Raw genomic sequence first — 24,731 nt, 5'->3', positions numbered from 1 at the left:
CCCCTCTCAAACACTAATTCTCCCCCTTCTCTTTCTACAAAAATATTCTGTGTACAAATACAAGTGTCAACCTCATAATCAATAAAGAGGCATTAGAAAAAAAAGGGAATTATATTTTGTTACTTTTGTGCTTAGCATGCGTTATGCTCTATTTTGTTATTATTTACCATCTATGTTGTTCTTATCCTATTATCATGGTTGTGTGTCTTATGGAATTATTCTTCTTTTTCCTTTCCTTTACACACATACATCATGTTTGTCATCAAAGTTTCTCCTATACGCAAACCTATCATTGTTTAAAGCTTTTTTTATCAAGAGTACATGCATATTTTCTATGTTTTGTGATGAATGTTATTCCTATAACTGTTACTACTATCTTAAAAGCCTTTTAAGCCAAAAGTACATGCCTTTCCATAAACTTGGTTTGATTATTTAATATGCTTTATTCTCATTATATGCCTTAAAAATATGATGCTACACTGTCCAAACTTATGCCATTATGTTATTATTATCTCTTTAATTAAGGAGTACATGACTATCTTGTGCCATTATCATCATTATGGTATCATTACTTTACATGTCCTTTTGTCGTTATATCTTCTTGAATGATTCTCTTCTTATGTATATCTAAATAACATTGTCTGTAAATTGAACTGAGAGATCCTTTGGTAAGGGAAGGTGACCCCCAAAGACAACATATCGATATGACCCCTTGGTAAGGGAGGGTGATTAATCGAGATGAATCTTCGGTAAGGGAAGGTGATCGCCAAAACTTTCGGGATAAGAACCTTTGGTAAGGAAATGGAACTCCTACCTTTTATACCGGTTTGAGCTCAATACCTTCCCTAAAAGCTACAAGTTAATAAAAGGAAAGTTTGATTGTGTTCTTATTTTCAAAGTGTATCTATTAAGTTATGATTATGTTGATTATCTATTCCTCTATTTGGCTTATCTATGGTGATTATGTTATTATTTTCTTTTATAAATGCATACCATGCCATATTTTTAAAATCCCGCAAGTGGGTTGGGGATAGATATGAATGTGTCCACATAGCACTCCTACTGAGATTTTTTAAGTTCTCACCCCTTCTTTTTTCCATACTATCTCCAGAAGAGCATGACACAGCGGATAGAGACGACACAGTGCCCCCAAGAGTGTCTTCTGAGTATGATCCCTCAAAGCACGCGTGGTAGTTACAACCACTACTACCGTGCTCCAAACTATCTACTTAAGTCAAGATTTCATAGGAGAAGACCCCTAGTTGCCTGTCTTAACCTTCCTAGATACAAACACTTCAACACCCAAGAAACGGTCACCCGAGGTGGTCTACCTCGAATCAGATTCTAAGACAGAGGAAGAGGAGTCCAACAATTCTAGCCAGGAGGAGGACCCAATGGAGGAGGACCCAGAGGAGTAATTGACCTTTTGCAGAAGTTCAAAGGTGGAGTACATGTCCTATTCTCCCACTTCAACATCCCGTCAGATCTTAGTTTACCCCACACAACGGAACTGGATCTTCACCTCACAGAAAAGTATTAGAAGAGGATTGCTGGTACCCCAATTCATGGAAGACTAAAGGGTCCTGACAAAAGATAGAATATGACACAAGGATGGGAGTTTCTTCAATGAAATTAGTTAGGATGCGTTGAATTTTTTGTCATAGCTATTTTAGGTATCTATTTTTTATTAGAAACCGTACCCATGGGAATTTTGTTGTTATTTTATTTGCTCAAACTTGCTTGTGTGTGTTCAGTTCTGTCTTTTAATTGCTTATTGATTTTACCCAAAACTTTATGCATATTTCTCTTCTTCCTTGCATAACGATTGAGTTAATTTGCTTCCTAAAAGAGTGACACCCTATCTAAAAGCCTTCAAGGATAGGATTTAAGTTAAGGTGTTATAGCTAACCATTCAAAACTACGGCCAAAATAACCATGCTCTCCATTGCAACCCTCAACCCTTCAACCGCACTTAATCACTCTCCAGATTAACTATCCGCCATATCTTCAGTCGTCACTCTCTCCTTTCATCCACAATCTCACTACCGTCCAAATTGAATTCATATTGTTCTTCCTCCACCTACAGACCCCTCCGTGTTCGTGCCATCGGCACCACTCAGCTCTTCGACTACGAGTCAAAGCTCGCCAAGGAGTTCATTATCTCTAGCGCCTCAAGATCGCAATTGTCGGCTTCGGCAACTTCGTCAAGTTCCTTGCCTTAATATTAGTCTACCAAGGCCACACTGTCCTCGCCCACTCCTGCTCCGACCATTCAACCGCAGTCAGAAAGCTTAGCGTATCGTTCTTCCGAAACCCCGACGACCTATGCGAGGAGCATCCCGAAGTAATCCTCCTCTACTCCTCCATAATCTCAACCAAGCACGTGTTTATCACGCTCCCTCTCCAGCACCTCAACTGCAGAACTCTCTTCGTTGACATCCTCTATGTCAAAGAATTCCCCAAGAAACTCCTTATTGAGCTCTTCCCCTCCGATTTCAACGTCCTCTGCACTCACCCAATGTTTGGACCTGAGTCTGCACCTAACTGATGGACCGGCCTCCCCTTCATCTTCAAGAAGGTTTGTATCTTCGACGAGGAGCACTGTGTTTCTCGCTGTGAGAAGTTCCTCAATGCGTTTGCCAAAGAAGGTTGTAGGATGGTGGAGATGAGTTGCTATGATCAGGACCGTTACGCCGCCAGGATTCTTGAAGTGGAGTTGACACCAATTAATACTAACTCCCTTCACCTCCATCACGCATTCACCGTTCAAACTTCGAAGCCATTGTCCTGAACTCCGTCGCAACCTCCTGCCTCAAATGCGTAGCCACTGTCTCACCGGCGCTAGCTCCCTGAACTCTGTCACAACCTCCGGAGCCTAATCATAATCCAAACGACATCGTCCAGATCAATTTTTTAGAAAACCGGCCACGGCTAACCAGACATAACTGCTATCAGAACAACCGTGCTCTGCATTGACACCTTCAACCATTCAACCTAATTTAATCACTTCCCAGATTACACTGTCCACCATATCCTCAACTGTGACTCTCTCATCCCATCCACATTCTCACTACCGTCTAAATCGAATCCCTATTGCTCTTCCTCACTTACAAAAAACTCCGCGCGCGCGCCATTAAAGCCACTTAGCTCTTCGACTACGAGTCAAAGCTCGCCAATGAGTTCACTATCTCCCAGCTCCTCAAGATCACAATTGTCGGCTTTGGCAACTTCGGCTAGTTCTTTGCAGCCACATTAGTCTGTCAAGGCCACATTGTCCTCGCCCCCTCCCGCTCCAATGACTCCGCCACAGCCAAAAATCTTGGTGTATCGTTCTTCTAAAACCCCGATGACCTAAGCGAAGAGCATCTCGAAGTGATCTTCCTCTGCTCCTCCATAATCTAAACCGAGCGCTTGCTCATCACACTCCCTCTCTAGCGCCTTAAGCATAGCACTCTCTTTGTTGACGTCCTCTCTGTCAAAGAATTTCCCAAGAATTTCCTCCTTGAGCTCTTCCCCTCCGATTTCAATGTCCTCTACACTCACTCGATGTTCAAACCTGAGTCCACACTTGACGGATGGACCGGTCTCTCCTTTGTCTTCGAGGAGCTTTGTTTCCTCGACGAGGAGTACTGTGTTTCTTGCTGTGAGAAGTTCTTCAATGCATTTGCCAAAGAAGATTACAGGATGGTGGAGATGAGTTGCGAGGATCATGACCATTACGTCGTCAATTCATAGTTCATTACTCATATCGTTGGCAGGATTTTTGAAAGGTTGATGCTGGAGTCGATGCTGATTATTACAAACTTCCTTCTCCTTCATTGCGCAACTACCATTCGAACTTCGAAGCCACTGTTCTGAACTCTGTCGTGTCGCCATTGTCCCGTGGTTGTGAAATTTCACAAACCATAACTTACCAGCAAGTGTACCGAGTCGTACCAAATAATAACTCACTGTGAGTGAGTGTTGATCTCATGAAGATTAACGGACTAAGCAAACAATGGTTTATTAGCTATTCTAGTTAGACAAATTAAAATGAGGGTTTTGATTATCAATTACCATAAAAAACAATAAAATAAGAAAGCAAACAATGAACGGTTGAGAAAATGGTATGAGAATGGAGTTAAGATTTTGGAGATGTTTAAATGTTCGGATTAATATTCAATGTCAACTAACTTGATCATGCAATGATTATGTTTATGGCAAACCCCAGGTGATTAAATTCCTATTCCTAGGCAATCTAACCTCCTCTAATCTAACTGACTGTCAATTCCTTGTTTACTCAATTATATTAGAGGGTTAAGTTCAATTTCTGATTTATAAGCTACATAACTCTAAGAACCCAAAAGCATAATACAATTATATGTCACATACCACACTAAGTCCAGATAATTAGAAGTTGTGAGAAATTGGTTTTAAGCTGTAATTATAATGATATAACTCTTCCAAAACTCAAATAGAATTCAAGTTGAATTAGAGTTATTTTCCAATAATCACTAATCCCTAGGATGAGGAACGAAACTAATCCTTAAACAATAATCAAGACATTAATTAACGGTAGAAGAATAATTATTTATTAATTTATTCAAGTAAACAGAGTTTCTAACCTTAATAATGGAGGTTTAGTTGCTCATGGTGTAGAAAACCCTAACCGAGAAAAGATTGTAAAAGTGCATAATGAAATTTAGGAGAAGAGAAGTTCTCGCGAAGGTGGATCTAAAACCTATTTATAGTTCTATTTAAAAATAGATTTAAAACTTAAATAAAACCCTAAGAGATCTTTTCTAATAGCTTTTGATTTAGAAAATCAAATCTTCAAAAGCCACATTGATTTATTACAATGTGTGATCCCATCATTGTATATGCATTCGGCGCCAAACGCCAAGTATTGAGCGTTTAGCGCCACCCAGACAACAAGCTTTGTACGCAAAGAAAAGTCGTCTTGCGCTAAACACCGGTGGCTGGGCGTTAAGCACCAGGTGTCCTGAAGTATGGTACGTATTATGAAGCCTTAGGCGCTAAACACTAAGTCGTGGCGTTTAGCGCCACCCATCCAGAGGAGAATTGTCTCTCTTAAGCTCTTATAGTCGTGCGTACGCATGGCTCCTCTTTCTGCTCCAATGATGCGTACATGTTGTCCTCGATTGCTTCTTCATGCCTTTTTTCACCAATTTTTCATCCGAATGCTACCTGAAATCAATCAAAAGTAAAAAAAAACTCAAAGTGACATCCAATTAGGCTTAATTCACTAGAAAACTCTAATAAATCAACAGAATACCATGTAAATCACATAGAAAAGATACTACTGATGCTCACGCATCATCCTGCCAGTGTCAGCTCCATGAACTCCGTTGCAACCTCCTGTGCCTAAACACAAACCAAATGATGTCATCCAGATCAATTTTTAGAAAATTGGCCATGGCTAACCACTCAAAACTGCCGCCGAAACAACCATGCTCTCCATTGCAACCCTCAAGCCTTCAAGCCCGTTCAATCACTTCCCATATTACATTGTCCGCCGTATCCTCAATGGTCACTCTCTCCTCCCATCCACATTATTACTACCATCCAAGTATAATCCGTATTGCTTTTTTTCTACCTACAAACCACTTTGCGTGCGCATCATCGATGCCGCTCAGATCTTTGACTATGAGTCAAAGCTTGCCAAAGAGTTCACTATCTCCTAGCACCTCAAGATCACAGTTGTCGGCTTTGGCAACTTCAGCCAATTTTTTGCCACCATATTAGTCTGCCAAGGCCACACTATCCTCGCCCACTCCTGCTCCAACCACTCTGCCATAGCCAGAAAGCTTGGCGTATCGTTCTTCCAAAACACCGACAACCTATGCGAGGAGCATCCCAAAGTGATCCTCCTCTACTCCTCCATAATCTCAATGGATCGCGTGCTCCTCACGCTCTCTCTCTAGCGCTTCAAGCACAACACTCTCTTTGTTAACGTCTTGTCCGTCAAAGAATTCCCTAAGAAGGTCCTCCTTGAGCTCCTCCTCTCCGATTTTTGACATCCTCTGCACTCACCCGAAGTTCGGACCTAAGTCTACACCTGACGGATCAATGATCCTCTCATTCGTCTTTGAGAAGGTTTGTATCCTCGACGAGGAGCACTGTGTTTTTCACTATAAGAAGATCCTCAATGCATTTGCTAGAGAAGGTTGCAGGATGGTGGAAATGAGTTGCGAGGATCACGACTGTTACGCTGCCAGTTCATAGTTCTTACTATACCATTGAAAGGATTTTTGACGGGTTTATGCTGGAGTCGATGCCAATTAATACGAAAGGGTATAAGAGTTTGTTGGGGCTGGTGGAGAACATTGCTAGGGATAGCCTTGATTTGTATTATGGTCTGTTCATGTTTAATAAGAATTCTTTAGAGGTGCTGCAGAAGCTTGATTTGGCATTTGAGGATCTCAGGAAGCAGCTCATTGCAGGGTTGCATCACGTGGTCAGGAATCAGTTGATGGAGGACGGTAAAAGGTTGCACCAGTTAGATGAAAGAAACAGCCATGCATTGCTCCGGTGAGCTCGTAATGGATCTGCATTGCTGCATTCTAGGTATTTGATATTTGGAACTTGGAAAATCTCAGGGATTTTTGCTATATTGTGTGAATATTTATGATTGATATTTTAGAGAGTGTTCGTGTTTGTTGAGATTGAGAGCAAGCAACTTAATCATTTTGAATTCAGAAGATGTTCTTGTGATTGGAAAAGGGTTAATACATAATAATGATTAATGAGTAATGATGCCAATAATGCAGATCCAATGATGTTGCTCTGCTAAGTAGTTTCGCTTAAAACAATTCTAGCTCGTCTGATAAGAACACAAAGCTCAAGAATGCAATCGTTGGTTTTGGAAACTTTGGTCAATTCCTTGCAAAAACTATATTTAGTTAAGGTCATGAGGTTTTGGCGTATTCTAGATCAAACTACTCTGATGTAGCTCGGGAATTAAGGGTTTCATATTTCAGTAACGTACATGATCTTTGTGAGCAGCATCCAAAAGTAATTTTACTCTGCACTTCGATCCTTTCGACAGTTAAAGTTCTTAAACCATTACCTTTCCAAAGGTTGAAGAGAAGTACATTGTTTGTTGATGTACTATCCGTTAAAGAGTTCTCTAAAAAACTCTTCCTTCAACACTTGCCTCCTGATTTTGATGTTCTCTGCACACATCCCATGTTTGGGACGGAGAGTGGAAAGAATGGCTGGAAAACCTTCATTTTGTTTATGACAAAGTTAGAATTACGGACGAAGAATCAAGAATATTGCGATGTTATTGCATTCTCGATATTTTTTCAGGGAAGGATGCCGGATGGTTGAAATGTCTTGTGCTGAACATGATTGCAAGCAGCTAGATCCTAGTTTGTTACACACATAACAAGAAGACTTTTAGAAAATTTGAGGTTAGAGACAAGACCAATAAACACAAACGGTTATGAAACTTTGTTGAGTTTGGTGAAAAATACCATGGGGGATAGTTTTGATTTGTACTATGGTTTATTCTTGTATAATTTAAATGCCATGGAGCAACTAGAAAGATTTGATTTAGCTTTTGAATCATTTAAGAAGCAGCTTTTCAGCCGATTGCATAGTATCTACTGAAAGTAGCTATTTGAAAATAAAGAATAGATCCTTGCTATGCCAGAGAGGTCTATGTGTCCAGAAAAATCTGAAGACAGTGATGCGTCATCAGCTCTTTCAAAAACTGTAGACACCAAATGAATTTATGTCGAAAATTTTCATCTCATTGATAAGCATTGTAGGCCCCAATTATGCTAATAGTAGGTTTAAATAAATCTGTTAATTCTAAAATTTCACATTTAATAATTTTTAGAGTTTGGCTGCTTTGTCCCATTGAAATTAAAAGAAAACTGTTATAATTCTCAATATATTTTAGCTTCCCTATATTTCTTAGTTTTTATGCCATGTCTAACTTGCTGCATTGATAACAGTGGAGATGGATAATCATGTATTTAGGCCAATGCAGTTATTGGCGTTAAATGTAGACTTAAGAGTTTTGAATCTTAAATGAGATAAAGCGCAATCCAGTGGACAAGCATCCCGCGTTAACGCAAGGTCTGGGAAAGAGCCGCACCCAAAGAATATGATGTACGCAACCTAACCTAATAATTAAATCAGTGGCTCTTTTCATGGTTTTAACCCGTGATCTTGGGTTCACACGAAGACAACTCAATGGTTGTTCCAAGGCTTCCCTTCTGAATCTGAAGTGAGATATTCGTTGAAATGAAAAATGAAGATACTTTAGATAAAAGTTGGATGTATGTAGGAATTGAGTGACTTAAAATGTAAATATTCAGTTGGTATAACGTGAAAGTAGGAAATAATCAAGAAAACTACTCTGAAATGTGATCATGGACAATGCTGAGGGATGGCAAAAAAATCCGCATCCATGGATACTGATAGGCAAAATTGTGATTTACACTTTTTATAACTCGAACAATTCTTAGTAATGGCTCCAAGAACTTATTGCACACTACTATGGTTCACTCACATTCTTCACAACTTCGCACAACTAACCAGCAAGTGCATGGGTCGTCCAAGTAATAAACCTTACGTGAGTAAGGGTCGATCTCACGGAGATTGTTGGTATGAAACAAGCTATGGTCATCTTGTAAATCTCAGTTAGGCAGATTATAATGGTTGTAGAGGTTTTCAAAAAATAATAATAATTAAAGCATAAAATAAAAATAGAGATACTTATGTAAATCATTGGTGGGAATTTCAGATAAGTGTATGCAGATGCTTTGTCCCTGTTGAATCTCTGCTTTACTACTGTCTTCCTTCAATCCTTCTTACTCCTTTTTATGGCAAGCTGTATTTAGGGCATCACCGTTGTGAATGGATACTTTCCATCCTCTCAGTGAAAATGGTCCAAATGTTCTTGTCACAGCACGGCTAATCATCTGTCGGTTCTTGATCATGTCGGAATAGAATCCATTGATTCTTTTGCGTCTGTCACTACGCCCAACAATCGCGAGTTTGAAGCTCGTCACAGTCATTCAATCCCTGAATCCTACTCGGAATACCACAGACAAGGTTTAGACTTTCCAGATTCTCATGAATGGCCACCACTAATTCTAGCTTATACCACGAAGATTCTGAATAAGGAATCCAAGAGATATTCATTCGGTCTAAGGTAAACGGAAGTGGTTGTCAAGCACGCGTTCATAAGGATGGATGATGATGAGTGTCATGGATCATCATATCTATCATGTTGAAGTGCAACAAATATCTTAGAATAAGAATAAGCTGAATTGAATAGAAAATAGTAGTAATTGCATTAAAACTCGAGGTACAGCAGAGCTCCACACCCTTAATCTATGGTGTGTAGAAACTCCAGCGTTGAAAATACATAAGTGATGGTCCAGGCCGAATGGCCAGCCTCTACCAAAGACATATGAATTCGAAAATAGGGAAAAGGACCCTTTGTACAATAGTAAAAAGTTCTATTTATACTAAACTAGCTACTAGGGTTTACAGAAATAAGTCTAAGTGCAGAAATCCACTTTCGGGGGCCCACTTTGGTGTGTGCTTGGGCTGAGCTTGAGCTTTACACGTGCAGAGGCTTCTCCTGGAGTTAAACGCCAAGTTGTAACGTGTTTTTGGCGTTTAACTCTGGTTTGTGATGTGTTTCTGGCGTTTTACTCAAGAATGCAGCATGGAACTGGCGTTAAACGCCAGTTTGCGTCGTCTAAGCTCGAACAAAGTATAGACCATTATATATTACTGGAAAGCTCTGGATGTCTACTTTTTAACGCCATTGAGAGAGTGCCATTTAAAGTTCTGTAGCTCCAAAAAATCTATTTCGAGGGCAGAGAGGTCAGAATCCAACAGCATCAGCAGTCATTTGTCAGCCTGAATCAGATTTTTGCTCAGGTCTCTCAATTTTAGCCAGAAAATACCTGAAATCACAGAAAAATACACAAACTTTTAGTAAAGTCCAGAAATGTGAATTTTTCATGAAAACTAATGAAAACATCCCTAAAAGTAGCTAGATCCTACTAAAAACTACCTAAAAATAATGCCAAAAAGCGTATAAATTATCCGCTCATCACAACACCAAACTTAAATTGTTGCTTGTCCCCAAGCAACTGAAAATTAATTAGGATAAGAAGAAGAGAATATACTATAAATCTCAAAATATCAATGAAGATTAGTTCTAATTAGATGAGCGGGACTTGTAGCTTTTTGCCTCTGAACAGTTTTGGCATCTCACTTTATCCTTTGAAGTTTAGAATGATTGGCATCTATAGAAACTCAGAGTTTAGATAGTGTTATTAATTCTCCTAGTTAAGTATGTTGATTCTTGAACACAGCAACTTTTATGAGTCTTGGCCGTGATACATAAATGCCCTAAGCACTTTATTTTCCAGTATTACAACCGGACACATAAATGCCACTGACACATGACTGGGTGAACCTTTTCAGATTGTGACTCAGCTTTGCTAAAGTCCCCAGTTATAGGTGTCCAGAGCTCTTAAGCACACTCTTTTTGCTTTGGATCACAACTTTAACCACTCAGTCTCAAGCTTTTCACTTGGACCTGCATGCCACAAGCACATGGTTAGGGACAGCTTGATTTAGCTGCTTAGGCCTGGATTTTATTTCCTTGGGCCCTCCTATCCATTGATGCTCAAAGCCTTGGATCCTTTTTACCCTTGCCTTTTGGTTTTAAGGGCTATTGGCTTTTTCTGCTTGCTTTTTCTTTTTCTTTCTATTTTTTCGCCTTTTTTTCGCAAGCTTTTGCTTTTTCACTGCTTTTTCTTGCTTCAAGAATCAATTTCATGATTTTTCAGATTATCAATAACATTTCTCTTTTTCATCATTCTTTCAAGAGCTAACAATTTTAACATTCATAAATAATAAGATAAAAAATATGCATTGTTCAAGCATTCATTCAGAAAACAAAAAGTATTTTCACCACATCAATATAATTAAACTAATTTCAAGGATGAATTTGAAACTCATGTACTTCTTGTTCTTTTGTATTAAAAATATTTTTCATTTAAAAAAGGTGAAGGATTCATGGAATTATTCATAGCTTTAAGACATAGACACTAGACACTAATGATCATGTAATAAAGACACAAATATAGACAAACATAAAGCATAAAATCGAAAAATAGAGAAATAAGAACAAGGAAGTTAAGGAATGAGTCCACCTTAGTGATGATGGCGTCTTTTTCTTGAAGGACCAATGATGTCCTTGAGCTCCTCTATGTCTCTTCCTTGCCTTTGTTGCTCCTCCCTCATAGCTCTTTGATCTTCTCTAATCTCATGGAGAATGATGGAGTGCTCTTGGTGCTCCACCCTTAATTGGTCCATGTTATAACTCAAGTCTTCTAGAGAAGTGTTGAGTTGTTTCCAATAGTTAGTTAGAGGAAAATGCATCCCTTGAGGCATCTTAGGGATTTCTTGATGATGAGCTTCCTCATGTGTCTCTTGAGATCCATGAGTAGGCTCTCTTGTTTGCTCCATCCTCTTCTTAGTGATGGGCTTGTCCTCTTCAATGAGAATGTCTCCTTCTATGATAACTCCAACTGAGTGGCATAGATGGCAAATGAGATGAGGAAAAGCTAGTCTTGCCAAGGTAGAGGGCTTTTCGGCTATTTTGTAAAATTCAAGAGAGATGACATCATAAACTTCTACTTCCTCTCCAATCATGATGCTATAGATCATGATGGCCCAATCCATAGTAACTTCGGATCGGTTGCTAGTGGGGATGATGGAGCATTGGATGAACTCCAACCATCCTCTAGCCACAGGCTTAAGGTCCAGTCTTCTCAATTGAACAGACTTGTCTTTAGAGTCTCTTTTCCGTTGAGCTCCTTCAACACATATGTCCATGAGGACTTGGTCTAACTTTTGATCAAAGTTGACCCTTATAGTGTAGGGGCGTGCATCTTCTTGCATCATAGGCAAGTTGAATGCCAACCTTACATTTTCTGGACTAAAATCTAAGTATTTCCCCTAACTATTGTAAGATAATTCTTTGGATTCGGGTTCATACTTTGATCATGGTTCCTAGTGATCTATGCATTGGCATAGAACTCTTGAACTATTAAGATTCTGACTTGTTGAATGTGGTTGGTCAGAACTTCCCAACCTCTTCTTTGGATCTCATGTCGGATCTCTAGATACTCATTTTTCTTGAGCATGAAAGGGACCTCAGGGATCACCTTCTTCTTGGCCACAACTTTATATAAGTGGTCTTGATGAACTTTTGAGATGAATCTCTCCATCTCCCATGACTCGGAGGTGGAAGGTTTTGTCTTCCCTTTCCTCTTTCTAGAGGTTTCTCCGGCCTTAGGTGCCATAAGTGGTTATGAAAAAAAAAGCTATGCTTTTACCACACCAAACTTAGAATATTGCTCGCCCTCGAGCAAGAGAAGAAAGAATAGAAGAAGAAGAAGAAGAAGAAATGGAGGAGAGGGAGAGAGATGTGTATTCGGCCAAGAGGAAGAAGAGAGGGTTGTGTGGTGTGAAAATGAAGAAGGATGGAAGGGTTTATATAGTGGAGGGAGAGGGGGGTAGGTTCGGTTATTTATGGTGGGTTTGGGTGGGAAAGAGAATTTGAATTTGAAGGTAGGTGGGGTTTATGGGGAAGAGTGGATGGATGTGAGTGGTGAAGATGTGATGGGGAAGAGAAATTTAGGTGATTGGTGAAGGGTGTTTGGGGAAAAGTGTTATTGAATTGCGTGAAAGAAGAGAGAGGGTGAGTTAAGATAGGTGGGGATCCTGTGGGATCCACAGATCCTAAGGTGATCCTGTGGGGTCCACAGATCCTGAGGTGTCAAGGATTTATCATCCCTACACCAATTAGGCGTGTAAAATGCCCTCTGCATACAATCTTGGCGTTTAACGCCAGATTGATGCTTGTTTCTGGCGTTAAATGCCAGTTCTATGCTTGTTTTGGGCGTTCAACACCATTCTGTAGCATGTTTCTGGCGTTGAACGCTAGTCTGCAGCATGTTTTTGGCGTTGAACGCCAGTTCCATGCTTGTTTCTGGCGTTTAATGCCAGCTCTCCTCAGGGTGTAATCCTTGCGTCTGAATGCCAGACTGTTGCTTGTTTCTGGTGTTCAACGCTAGATTCATGCTCTGTTCTGGCGTTCGCTCCTTACTGGCGTTTAAATGCCAGTAAGCTCTTCCTCCAGGGTGTGCTGTTTCTTCTGCTGTTTTTGATTCTGTTTTTTATTTTAGTAATTGTTTTATGACTCCACATGATCATGAACCTAATAAAACATAAAAGAATAATAAAAATATAGATAAATAAAAATTGGGTTGCCTCCCAATAAGTGCTTCTTTAATGTCAATAGCTTGACAGTGAGCTCTCATGGAGCTTCACAGATGTTCAGAGTATGATGAGGGCCTTCCAACACCAAACTTAGAGTTTGAATGTAGGGGCTTCTCAACACCAGACTTAGAGCTTGGTTGTGGCCCCCCAACACCGAACTTAGAGTTTGATTGTGGGGGCTCTATTTGACTCTGTATTGAGAGAAGCTTTTTATGCTTCCTCTCCATGGTTACAGAGAAAGATCCTTGAGCTTTAAACACCAGGTAGTCCCTATTCAATTAAAGGACTAGCTCTCCTCTGTCAACATCAATCACAGCTCCTGCTGTGGCTAGGAAGGGTCTTCCAAGGATGATGGATTCATCCTTATCCTTCCTAGTGTCTAAGATTATGAAATCAGCAGGAATGTAAAGGCCTTTAACCTTCACTAACACGTTCTCTACCATTCCATAAGCTTGTCTTATTGACTTGTCTGCCATCTCTAATGAGAAAGTGGCAGCTTGTACCTCAAAGATTCCCAGTTTTTCCATTACAGAGAGTAGCATAAGATTTATACCTGACCACAGGTCACACAGAACCTTCTCAAAAGTCATGGTGCCCATGGTACAGGGTATTAAGAATTTACCAGGATCTTGTTTCTTTTGAGGTAAAGTTTGCTGAACCCATGTATCTAGTTCACTAGTGAGCAAGGGAGGTACATCTTCCTAAGTCTCATTACCAAACAACTTGGCATTCAGCTTCATGATAGCTCCTAGATATTGAGCAACTTGCTCTCCAGTTACATCTTCATCCTCTTCAAAGGAAGAATAGTTTTCAGAGCTCATGAATAGCAAAAGGAGGTTTAATAGAATCCCTATGGTCTCTATATGAGCCTCAGATTCCTTTAGGTCCTCAATAGGGAACTCCTTCTTGTCTGGGAGATGTCCTATGAGGTCTTCCTCATTGGGATTCACGTCCTCCCCTTCCTCTCTAAGTTCGGCCATGTTGATTATATCAATGGCCTTGCACTCTCTTTTTGGATTCTCTTCTGTATTGCTTGGGAGAGTACTAGGAGGAGTTTTAGTGCTTTTCTTACTCAGCTGGCCCACTTGTGCCTCCAAATTTCTGATGGAGGACCTTGTTTCACTCATGAAACTTAAAGTGGCCTTAAACAGATCAGAGACTATGTTTGTTAAGCTAGAGGAGCTCTGCTCAGAATGCTCTATCTATTGCTGAGAAGATGATGGAAAAGGCTTGTTATTGCTAAGCCTATTTCTTCCACCATTGTTAAAGCCTTGTTGAGGCTTTTGTTGATCCTTCCATGAGAAATTTGGATGATTTCTTCATGAGGAATTATAGGTGTTTCCATAGAGTTCACCCATGTAATTCACCTCTGCCATTGCAGGGTTCTTAGGATCATAAGCTTCTTCTTCAGAAGATGCCTCTTTAGTACTATTGGATGCATTTTGCCATCCATTCAGACTTTAAGAAATCATGTTGACTTGCTGAGTCAACATTTTATTCTAAGCCAATATGGCATTCAGAGCATCAATTTCAAGAACTCCCCTCTTCTGAGGCGTCCCATTACTCACAGGATTCCTCTCAGAGGTGTACATGAATTGGTTATTTGCAACCATGTCAATGAGTTCTTGAGCTTCTGCAGGTGTTTTTTTAGGTGAATGGATCCACCTGCAGAATGGTCCAGTGACATCTTAGAGAACTCAGATAGACCATAATAGAATATATCCAAAATGGTCCACTCTGAAAGCATGTCAGAAGGACATCTTTTGGTCATCTGCTTGTATCTTTCCCAAGCTTCATAGAGGGACTCACCATCTTTTTGTTTGAAGGTCTAAACATCCACTCTAAGCTTGCTCAGCTTTTGAGGAGGAAAGAACTTAGCCAAGAAGGCCGTGACCAACTTATCCCAAGAGTCCAAGCTATCTTTAGGTTGTGAGTCCAACCATGTTCTAGCTCTGTCTCTTACAGCAAAAGGAAAAGTATGAGCCTGTAGACTTCAGGATCTACTCCATTAGTCTTAACAGTCTCACAGATCTGCAAAAATTCAGTTAAAAACTGATAGGGATCTTCTGATGGAAGTCCATGAAACTTGCAGTTTTGTTGCATTAGAGCAACTAGTTGAGGTTTGGTGGACGAAATTGTGATTCTTAATTAAAGGCTCCTTGGCATGTGCCAAAGAGAACTAATTTAACTAACTGATTACTTTCCTTTCACAACTCCGTTCAACTAACCAGCAAGTGTACTGGGTCGTCCAAGTAATACCTTACGTGAGTAAGGGTCGAATCCACAGAGATTATTGGTTTGAAGCAATCAATATTTATTTTATTAATCTTAGTCAGGATGTCAATAGGATTATTTGGATTAAAAGTGAAATTACTAGATTTGATTATAAAAATAAAAGAGGGAACAATGTTACTTTGTTTTGCAGTACTGGGGAATATGTTGGAGTTTTGGAGATGCTTTGTCCTCTGACTTCAACTCTTCCTTGAAATCCTCTTCTCACACGCAGGTTCCTTCCATGGCAAGCTCTATGTAGGGTGTCACCGTTGTCAGTGGCTACTTCCCATCCTCTCAGTGAAAACGTTCCTATGCTCTGTCACAGCACGGCTAATCATCTGTCGGTTCTCAATCAGGTTGGAATAGAATCCATTGATTCTTTTGCGTCTGTCACTAACGCCCAGCCCTCAGGAGTTTGAAGCACGTCACAGTCATTCAATCCCGGAATCCTACTCGGAATACCACAGACAAGGTTTAGACTTTTCGGATTCTCATGAATGCCGCCATCAATCCGGCTTATACCACGAAGATTCTGTTGGGGAATCTAAGAGATATTCATTCAATCTGATGTAGAACGGAGGTGGTTGTCAGGCACACGTTCATGGATTGAGGAAGGTGATGAGTGTCACGGATCATCACCTTCTTCACAATTAAGCGCGAATAAACATCTTAGATAAGAACAAGCGTGTTTGAATGGAAAACAAAGGAATTGTATTAAATCATCGAGACGCTGCAGAGCTCCTCACCCCCAACAATGGAGTTTAGAGACTCATGCCGTCACAAAGTATGTAATTCAGATCTGAAAATGTCATGAGGTACAAGAAATGTCTGTAAAAGTTGTTTAAATAGTAAACTAGTAACCTAGGTTTACAGAAAATGAATAAACTAAGATAATTGGTGCAGAAATCCACTTCTGGGGCCCACTTGGTGTGTGCTGGGGCTGAGACTAAAGCTTTCCACGTGTAGAGGCCTTTCTTGGCGTCAAACTTCAGGTTATGACGTGTTTTGGGCGTTCAACTCCGGATAATGACGTTTTTCTGGCGTTTAACTCCAGACAGCAGCATGAACTTGGCGTTTAACGCCAAGTTACGTCGTCTATCCTTGCGCAAAGTATGAACTATTATATATTGCTGGAAAGCCCTGGATGTCTACTTTCCAACGCCGTTGAGAGCGCGCCAATTGGACTCCTGTAGCTCCAGAAAATCCATTTCGAGTGCAGGGAGGTCAGGATCCAACAACATCAGCAGTCCTTTTTCAGCCTAAGTCAGATTTTTGCTCAACTCCCTCAATTTCAGCCAGAAAATACCTGAAATCACAGAAAAACACACAAACTCATAGTAAAGTCCAGAAATATGATTTTTGCCTAAAAACTAATATTATTTTACTAAAAACTAACTGAAACATGCTAAGATCTACATGAAATTACCCCAAAAAAGCGTATAAAATATCCGCTCATCACAACACCAAACTTAAACGGTTGCTTGTCCTCAAGCAACTAGATGAATAAAATAGGTTCTAACAGAAATTAAGAAGTAATAATATTTTAGAGTATTAAATGAAGCTCAGATTCTTATTAGATGAGCGGGGCTTGTAGCTTTTTGTTTCTGAACAGTTTTGGCATCTCCCTGTATCTTTTGAATTTCAGAATGATTGGCACCCTTAGGAACTCAGAATTCAGATAGTATTATTGACTCTCCTATTGTAGTATGTTGATTCTTGAACACAGTTATTTTATGAGTCTTGGCTGTGGCCCTAAGCACTTTGTTTTCCAGTATTACCACCGGATACATAAATGCCACGGACACATGACTGGGTGAACCTTTTCAGATTGTGACTCAGCTTTGCTAAAGTCCCCAGTTAGTGGTGTCCAGAGCTCTTAAGCACACTCTTTTGCTTTGGATCACGACTTTAACCACTCAGTCTCAAGTTTGTAACTTGAACTTGCATGCCACAAGCACATGGTTAGGGACAGCTTGGTTTAGCCGCTTAGGCCTGGATTTTATTTCCTTGGGCCCTCCTATCCATTGATGCTCAAAGCCTTGGATCCTTTTTACTCTTGCCTAGTGCTCATGGCTTGTGAATATTGTGTTTTTTTTTTTACTGCTTTTTCTTGCTTCAAGAATCAATTCTATGATTTTTCAGATCATCAATAATATTTTTCGTGTTCCTCATCCTTCCAGGAGCCAATATTCATCAAATTCAAAGCACAAATTATGCACTGTTCAAGCATTCATTCAGAGAACAAAAAGTATTGCCACCACATATAATTAATTATAAATTTTATTATTAAGAACTCGAAAAATATACATTACTTCTTTATTCTAAAAGAAAATCTACTACTTTATTCATGTCTAATGATGATGAGAAAAATAAATTATAGCTTAATTGGAAATAAAATCAAAATAGACATCCTAATTACTACTAAATATCTTCTAAGGTCAATTTCTAAAAGGGATAATTATCACTAAGTTAAAACAGAAAAATTGGAACTCAGCAACCTGTTGTTTTGAGGAGTGGATGCTCCTCTAATTCTTTGGGGTGTGGTTCAAGGATTAATTTTTGGCGCTTCAGCTCCCTTAGATCACGCCCTTGCTCCTCCTGTTCCTTGAGCAGTTTGCAAATCATGCTACCTTGATTATTCTGTTCTTCCTTTATTTGATCCATAGCTTCTTGCAATCTGGAAATAGAAACCTCAAGCTGTTCCCAATATTCAAATTGGGGCAGTTCTGGGAGGGCTTCTTGTGCTCTCCTTCTGGCAGAATCCTCTTGTTGCTGTTGCCTGACCATTGATGTTCCAGTAATGGGCTTTTCAATTAGGATATATTCAGTTATTCCCATCTTTATTCCAGCATCTTTGCAAAGCATAGAAACTAGGCTTGGATAAGCCAATTTAGCGTCCTTAGAATTCCTGTTTGCTATTTTATATAGCTCACAGGAGATCAGCTGATGGACTTCCACTTCTTTTCCCAACATGATGCAGTGAATCATGACAGCTCTTTTGATGGTAACTTCAGAATGGTTGCTGGTGGGCAATATGGAACGACTAATAAAATCCAGCCAGCCTCTGGCTACTGGTTTTAGATCTTCTCTTTTGAGTTGAACTGGGATGCCAGTTGTACTGGTAGTCCACTTGGCTCCAGGGATGCATATATCCTCCAGAACCTTGTCCAACCCTTTATTAACCCTCATCATTCTCCTATTAAAGGAGTCTGGGTCATCTTTCAGTTGAGGAATCTTGAATATCTCCCTGATCTTGTCAGAATTGGTATGAATGATCTTTCCTCTGACTAAGGTCTTATGGTCAAAGAGAGCAGCTCCAATGATTCTTTGCCTTTCTGTCTGCCATAGATTAGCATAGAATTCCTGAATCATATTCTTCCCCACTTTCGTTTCAGGATTGGCCAGAATTTCCCAATTCCTGTTTCGAATTTGCTCTTGGATCTCCGGATATTCATCTTCTTTCAGATCAAATCTGACTTCCGGGATCACTGATCTGTGACTCATTATCTTGTAGTAATGGTCTGAATGTTCTTTAGTTAAGAACTTTCCTTGATTCCAAAGTGGCTTTGGAGCGCTTTCTTTCTTCCCTCTTGGGGTGGTTTGCTTTCCTTTAGGAGCCATGATCTTAAGTGAGTATATTTTTTGTGATCACGGATAAGCACACCAAACTTAGAGTTTTGCTTGTCCTCAAGCAAAGGAGAAGAAAGAAGAGGGATAGAAGGAGAGCAAGTGTTGGATGAAGATGAGGAGGAGGAGGCCGAATATAATATAAAGGGATGGGGGGTGGGAAATTTTCGAAAAACAAGAAAGAGATAAGATAAAAGATATGATTTTAAAAATTATGATCAGAAAAAGATATAGTTTTAAAAAGGAAAAGATATGAATCATAATTTAAAAGATAGATTTGAAATTTAATTTTGAAAAAGATTTTAAAAGATAATTGATGTGTTGAAAACAAATTTGAAAAGATGATGGCTTGAATTGGAAAGCCATTTGGCTTTATGGATTAAGATATATTTAATATTTTTGAAAAAGGGATTTTAGAAATTAGGATAAAAACTTTTGGAATTGAAAGTGATAATTTAAAATATGTTTATGCAAGAAATCATGAATTGAAACATAAAAATTTTGAAAAATTGCAAAGAAAAACGAAATTGTACCTCCTCCCACCATCCTGGCGTTAAACGCCCACATGGTGCATGGTTTGGGCGTTTAACGCCCACATGTTGCTTCTCCTGGGCGTTCAACACCCATGTGATGCTTCTTTCTGGCGTTGAACGCCAGGAAGTCCTTCTTTACTGGGCGTTTTTCTAAACGCCCAGAATGCAAGCAGATTGGCGTTAAACGCCCAGAAGGTGCATCTTTCTGGCGTTTAACGCCCAGAAGATGCTCCTTTCTGGCGTTTAACGCCCAGAAGGCTACCCTTACTGGCGTTAAACGCCCAGTGGGTGCTTCTTTTGGGCGTTTAACGCCCAAAGTGTTTCTTACTGGCTTTTTTTCATGCCAGTGAGCTTCCAAATTTCTCTGTAACTCTTGGGACTTCAGTAAATTTGCTATTTCACCTTTGAAGATACTTAGACCTAAACCTGTAAAGAAAGAAAATTTATTTAATTAGTAATTAAACTTTGTACATGGCTGGGTTGCCTCCCAGCAAGCGCTTCTTTAATGTCATTAGCTGGACTATCACTGATCTTCAATTAAGTCTCGGTTTTGAGCATTCTTGCTCGAAGTTGCCTTCAAGATAGTGTTTAACTCTTTGTCCATTAACAATGAACTTTTTGTTAGAGTCACTATCCTGAAGTTCTATGTATCCATATGGTGATACGCTTGTGATTACATATGGACCTCTCCACCGGGATTTTAATTTCCCAGGGAATAATTTGAGCCTTGAATTAAATAGCAGAACTTTCTGTCCTGGCTCAAAGACTCTGGATGACAATTTCTTATCATGCCATATTTTTGCTTTCTCTTTGTAAATTTTTGCATTTTCGAAAGCATTGAGTCTAAATTCCTCTAGCTCATTTAACTGGAGTAATCGTTTTTCTCCAGCTAACTTGGCATCAAGGTTCAGGAATCTGGTTGCCCAATAGGCCTTGTGTTCCAGTTCCACTGGCAAGTGACATGCCTTTCCATACACCAGCTGATACGGAGAGGTCCCTATAGGGGTCTTAAATGCTGTTCTGTATGCCCATAGAGCATCATCCAAGCTTCTTGCCCAATCCTTTCTACGGTTAATTACAGTCCGTTCCAGGATTCTTTTAAGTTCTCTATTTGAGACTTCAGCCTGCCCATTAGTTTGTGGGTGATATGGAGTAGCCACCCTGTGGTTGACTCCATAACGTACTAGAGCAGAGTAGAGCTGTTTATTACAGAAATGAGTGCCCCCATCACTGATTAACACTCTAGGGATACCAAATCTGCTGAAGATATATTTCTGGAGGAATTTTAACACTGTTTTAGTGTCATTAGTGGGTGTTGCAATAGCCTCCACCCATTTGGATACATAATCCACTGCCACCAGAATATAGGTGTTTGAGTATGATGGTGGGAAAGGTCCCATGAAGTCAATGCCCCATACATCAAACAACTCAATCTCCAAGATTCCTTGTTGAGGCATGGCATAACTGTGAGGCAGGTTGCCTGATCTTTGGCAACTATCACAGTTAAGCACAAATGCTCGGGAGTCTTTATAGAGAGTAGGCCAGTAGAAGCCACTTTGGAGGACTCTTGTGGCTGTTCGTTCACTTCCAAAATGTCCTCCATACTGTGATCCATGGCAATGCCAAAGGATCTTCTGTGCTTCTTCTTTAGGCACACATCTACGGATTACTCCGTCTGCACATCTCTTAAAGAGATATGGTTCATCCCAAAGATAGTACTTTGCATCTGTGATTAATTTCTTTGATTGCATCTTACTGTACTCTTTGGGTATGAATCTTACTGCCTTGTAGTTTGCAATGTCTGCAAACCATGGCACTTCCTGGATGGCTAGTAGTTGCTCATCTGGAAAGGTTTCAGAAATTTCAGTGAGAGGGAGGGACGCCCCTTCCACTGGTTCTATTCGGGACAGGTGATCTGCTACTTGATTCTCTGTCCCTTTTCTGTCTCTTATTTCTATATCAAACTCTTGCAGAAGCAGCACCCATCTGATGAGTCTGGGTTTTGAATCCTGCTTTGTGAGTAGATATTTAAGAGCAGCATGATCAGTGTACACAATCACTTTTGATCCTACTAAGTAGGATCTGAATTTGTCAATGGCATAAACCACTGCAAGTAGCTCTTTTTCTGTGGTTGTGTAATTCTTCTGTGCATCATTTAGCACACGGCTGGCATAGTAAATGACATGCAGAAGCTTGTCATGCCTTTGTCCCAACACTGCACCAATGGCATGGTCACTGGCATCACACATCAGTTCAAATGGTAATGTCCAGTCTGGTGCAGAGATGATTGGTGCTGTAACCAATTTAGCTTTCAGAGTCTCAAATGCCTGCAGACACTCTTTATCAAAGATAAATGGCGTGTCTGCAGCTAGCAGGTTGCTCAGAGGTTTGGCGATTTTTGAAAAATCCTTTATAAACCTCCTATAGAATCCTGCATGCCCCAGAAAGCTTCTGATTGCCTTAACATTAGCAGGTGGTGGTAATTTTTCAATTACTTCTACCTTAGCTTGGTCCACCTCTATTCCCTTGTTCGAAATTTTGTGCCCAAGGACAATTCCTTCAGTCACCATAAAGTGACATTTTTCCCAGTTTAAAACCAGGTTAGTCTCTTGGCATCTTTTCAGAACAAGTGCTAAATGGTTAAGGCAGGAGTTGAATGAGTCTCCAAATACTGAAAAGTCATCCATGAAGACTTCCAGAAATTTTTCCACCATATCAGAGAAAATTGAGAGCATGCACCTCTGAAAGGTTGCAGGTGCATTGCACAGGCCAAATGGCATCCTTCTGTATGCAAATACTCCAGATGGGCATGTGAATGCCGTTTTCTCCTGATTCTGGGGATCTACTGCAATTTGATTATAACCTGAATATCCATCCAGGAAGCAGTAGTATTCATGACCTGCTAGTCTTTCTAGCATCTGGTCTATGAATGGTAAAGGAAAATGATCCTTTCTGGTGGCTGTATTGAGTCTTCTGTAATCAATGCACATACGCCACCCTGTAATTGTCCTTGTAGGAACCAGTTCATTTTTTTCATTATGAACCACTGTCATGCCACCCTTCTTAGGGACAACTTGAACAGGGCTCACCCAGGGGCTGTCAGAAATAGGATAAATAATCCCAGCCTCTAGTAATTTAGTGACCTCTTTTTGCACCACTTCTTTCATAGCTGGGTTCAGTCGCCTTTGTGGTTGAACCACTGGCTTGGCGTCATCCTCCAACAAGATTTTGTGCATGCATCTGGCTGGGCTAATGCCCTTAAGATCACTAATGGACCATCCAAGAGCTGTCTTGTGCGTCCTTAGCACTTGAATTAGTGCTTCCTCTTCCTGTGGCTCTAAGGTAGAGCTTATAATTACAGGAAAGGTTTCACCTTCTCCCAGAAATGCATATTTCAGGGATGGTGGTAATGGTTTGAGCTCGGGTTTTGGAGGTTTCTCCTCTTCTTGAGGGATTTTCAGAGGTTCTATTATCTTCTCTGATTCCTCCAAATCAGGCTGAACATCTTTAAAGATGTCCTCCAGCTCTGATTCGAGACTCTCAGCCATATTGACCTCTCTTACCAGAGAGTCAATAATATCAACACTCATGCAGTCATTTGGGGTGTCTGGATGTTGCATGGCTTTAACAACATTCAACTTGAACTCCTCCTCATTGACTCTCAAGGTTACTTCCCCTTTTTGGACATCAATGAGGGTTCGGCCAGTTGCTAGGAAAGGTCTTCCTAGAATGAGAGTTGCACTCTTGTGCTCCTCCATTTCCAGCACCACAAAGTCAGTAGGAAAGGCAATGGCCCAACCTTGACAATCATGTCTTCAATCACGCCTGATGGGTATTTAATGGAGCCATCAGCAAGTTGAAGACATATCCTGGTTGGTTTGATTTCTTCAGTCAAACCAAGCTTTCTGATAGTAGATGCAGGTATTAGGTTGATACTTGCCCCAAGATCGCATAAAGCTTGCTTGGTACAAACACCTTCTAATGTGCATGGTATCATAAAGCTCCCAGGATCTTTAAACTTCTCAGGTAAGCTTTTCAGAATGACTGCACTGCATTCTTCAGTGAGGTAAACTTTTTCAGTTTCCCTCCAATCCTTCTTATGACTTAAGATCTCTTTCATGAACTTAGCATAAGAAGGTATTTGCTCAAGTGCTTCTGCAAACGGAATCTTTATTTCAAGAGTCCTGAGATAGTCTGCAAAGCGGGCAAATTGCTTATCCTGTTCTGCTTGGCGGAGTTTTTGAGGATAAGGCATTTTGGCTTTGTATTCCTCAACCTTAGTTGCTGCAGGTTTATTACCTACAAAGGTGGGTTGGGAAGCCTTTTTAGAAGGATTGTTATCAGCACTTGTATGTGACTGATCACCCACTGGCGTTTGAATACCAGTGGTGGAAGCTGGGGTGGCGTTAAACGCCACCTCCTTACTTGTCACTGGCGTTTGAACGCCAGAACCATGTTCCTTTTGGGCGTTCAACGCCAGATCCATGCTTGTTTCTGGCGTTGAACGCCAGGAATGAGCATGGTTTGGGCGTTCAGCGCCAGCTTTATCCCTTTCTGGGCTCTGCTTGTCCTCAGAGGGATTTTGAGTAGCTATTTATTCATTTCCTGTCTTCTTGCTGCTTTGAAGTGAGGTATTTAATGTTTTCCCACTTCTTAATTGAACTGCTTGGCATTCATCTGCTATTTGTTTTGACAGTTGCTTTTCTGTCTGTTTTAATTGCACTTCCATGTTTCTATTAGCCATTCTTGTTTCCTGTAATATTTCCTTGAATTCGGCTAGCTGTTGAGTTAGAAAGTCTAATTGCTGATTGAATTCATTAGCCTGATCCACCGAACTGAGTTCTGCAGTTACTGTTTTAGCTTCTTCTTTCATGGAAGATTCACTGCTTAGGTACAGATGCTGATTTCTGGCAACTGTATCAATGAGCTCTTGAGCTTTTTCAATTGTTTTTCTCATATGTATAGATC

The 24,731-nt window shown here is 40.2% G+C and overlaps 1 non-coding gene and 3 pseudogenes across 1 annotated transcript; all 4 read left to right on the top strand.

The window, feature by feature from the left end:
- The first annotated feature begins 704 nt into the window (after positions 1-704).
- Positions 705-2,791, top strand: LOC112805734 (arogenate dehydrogenase 2, chloroplastic-like; annotated as a pseudogene).
- Positions 2,792-2,816: 25 nt separating this feature from the next.
- Positions 2,817-3,858, top strand: LOC140172993 (arogenate dehydrogenase 1, chloroplastic-like; annotated as a pseudogene).
- Positions 3,859-5,415: 1,557 nt separating this feature from the next.
- The window catches only part of LOC112805733 (arogenate dehydrogenase 1, chloroplastic-like), a 28,860-nt pseudogene continuing 9,544 nt past the window's right edge, over positions 5,416-24,731 (top strand).
- LOC112699680 (small nucleolar RNA R71) lies at positions 15,071-15,178 on the top strand. Its single transcript, XR_003152625.1, has one exon. It is a non-coding gene; the product is annotated as a small nucleolar RNA R71 (small nucleolar RNA).

This window comes from Arachis hypogaea, chromosome 6, assembly GCF_003086295.3.
Source record: "Arachis hypogaea cultivar Tifrunner chromosome 6, arahy.Tifrunner.gnm2.J5K5, whole genome shotgun sequence".
Classification (NCBI taxonomy): domain Eukaryota; kingdom Viridiplantae; phylum Streptophyta; class Magnoliopsida; order Fabales; family Fabaceae; genus Arachis; species Arachis hypogaea.
Note: the sequence above shows the minus strand (reverse complement) of the source record. Positions and strands in the feature narration are given on the sequence as shown.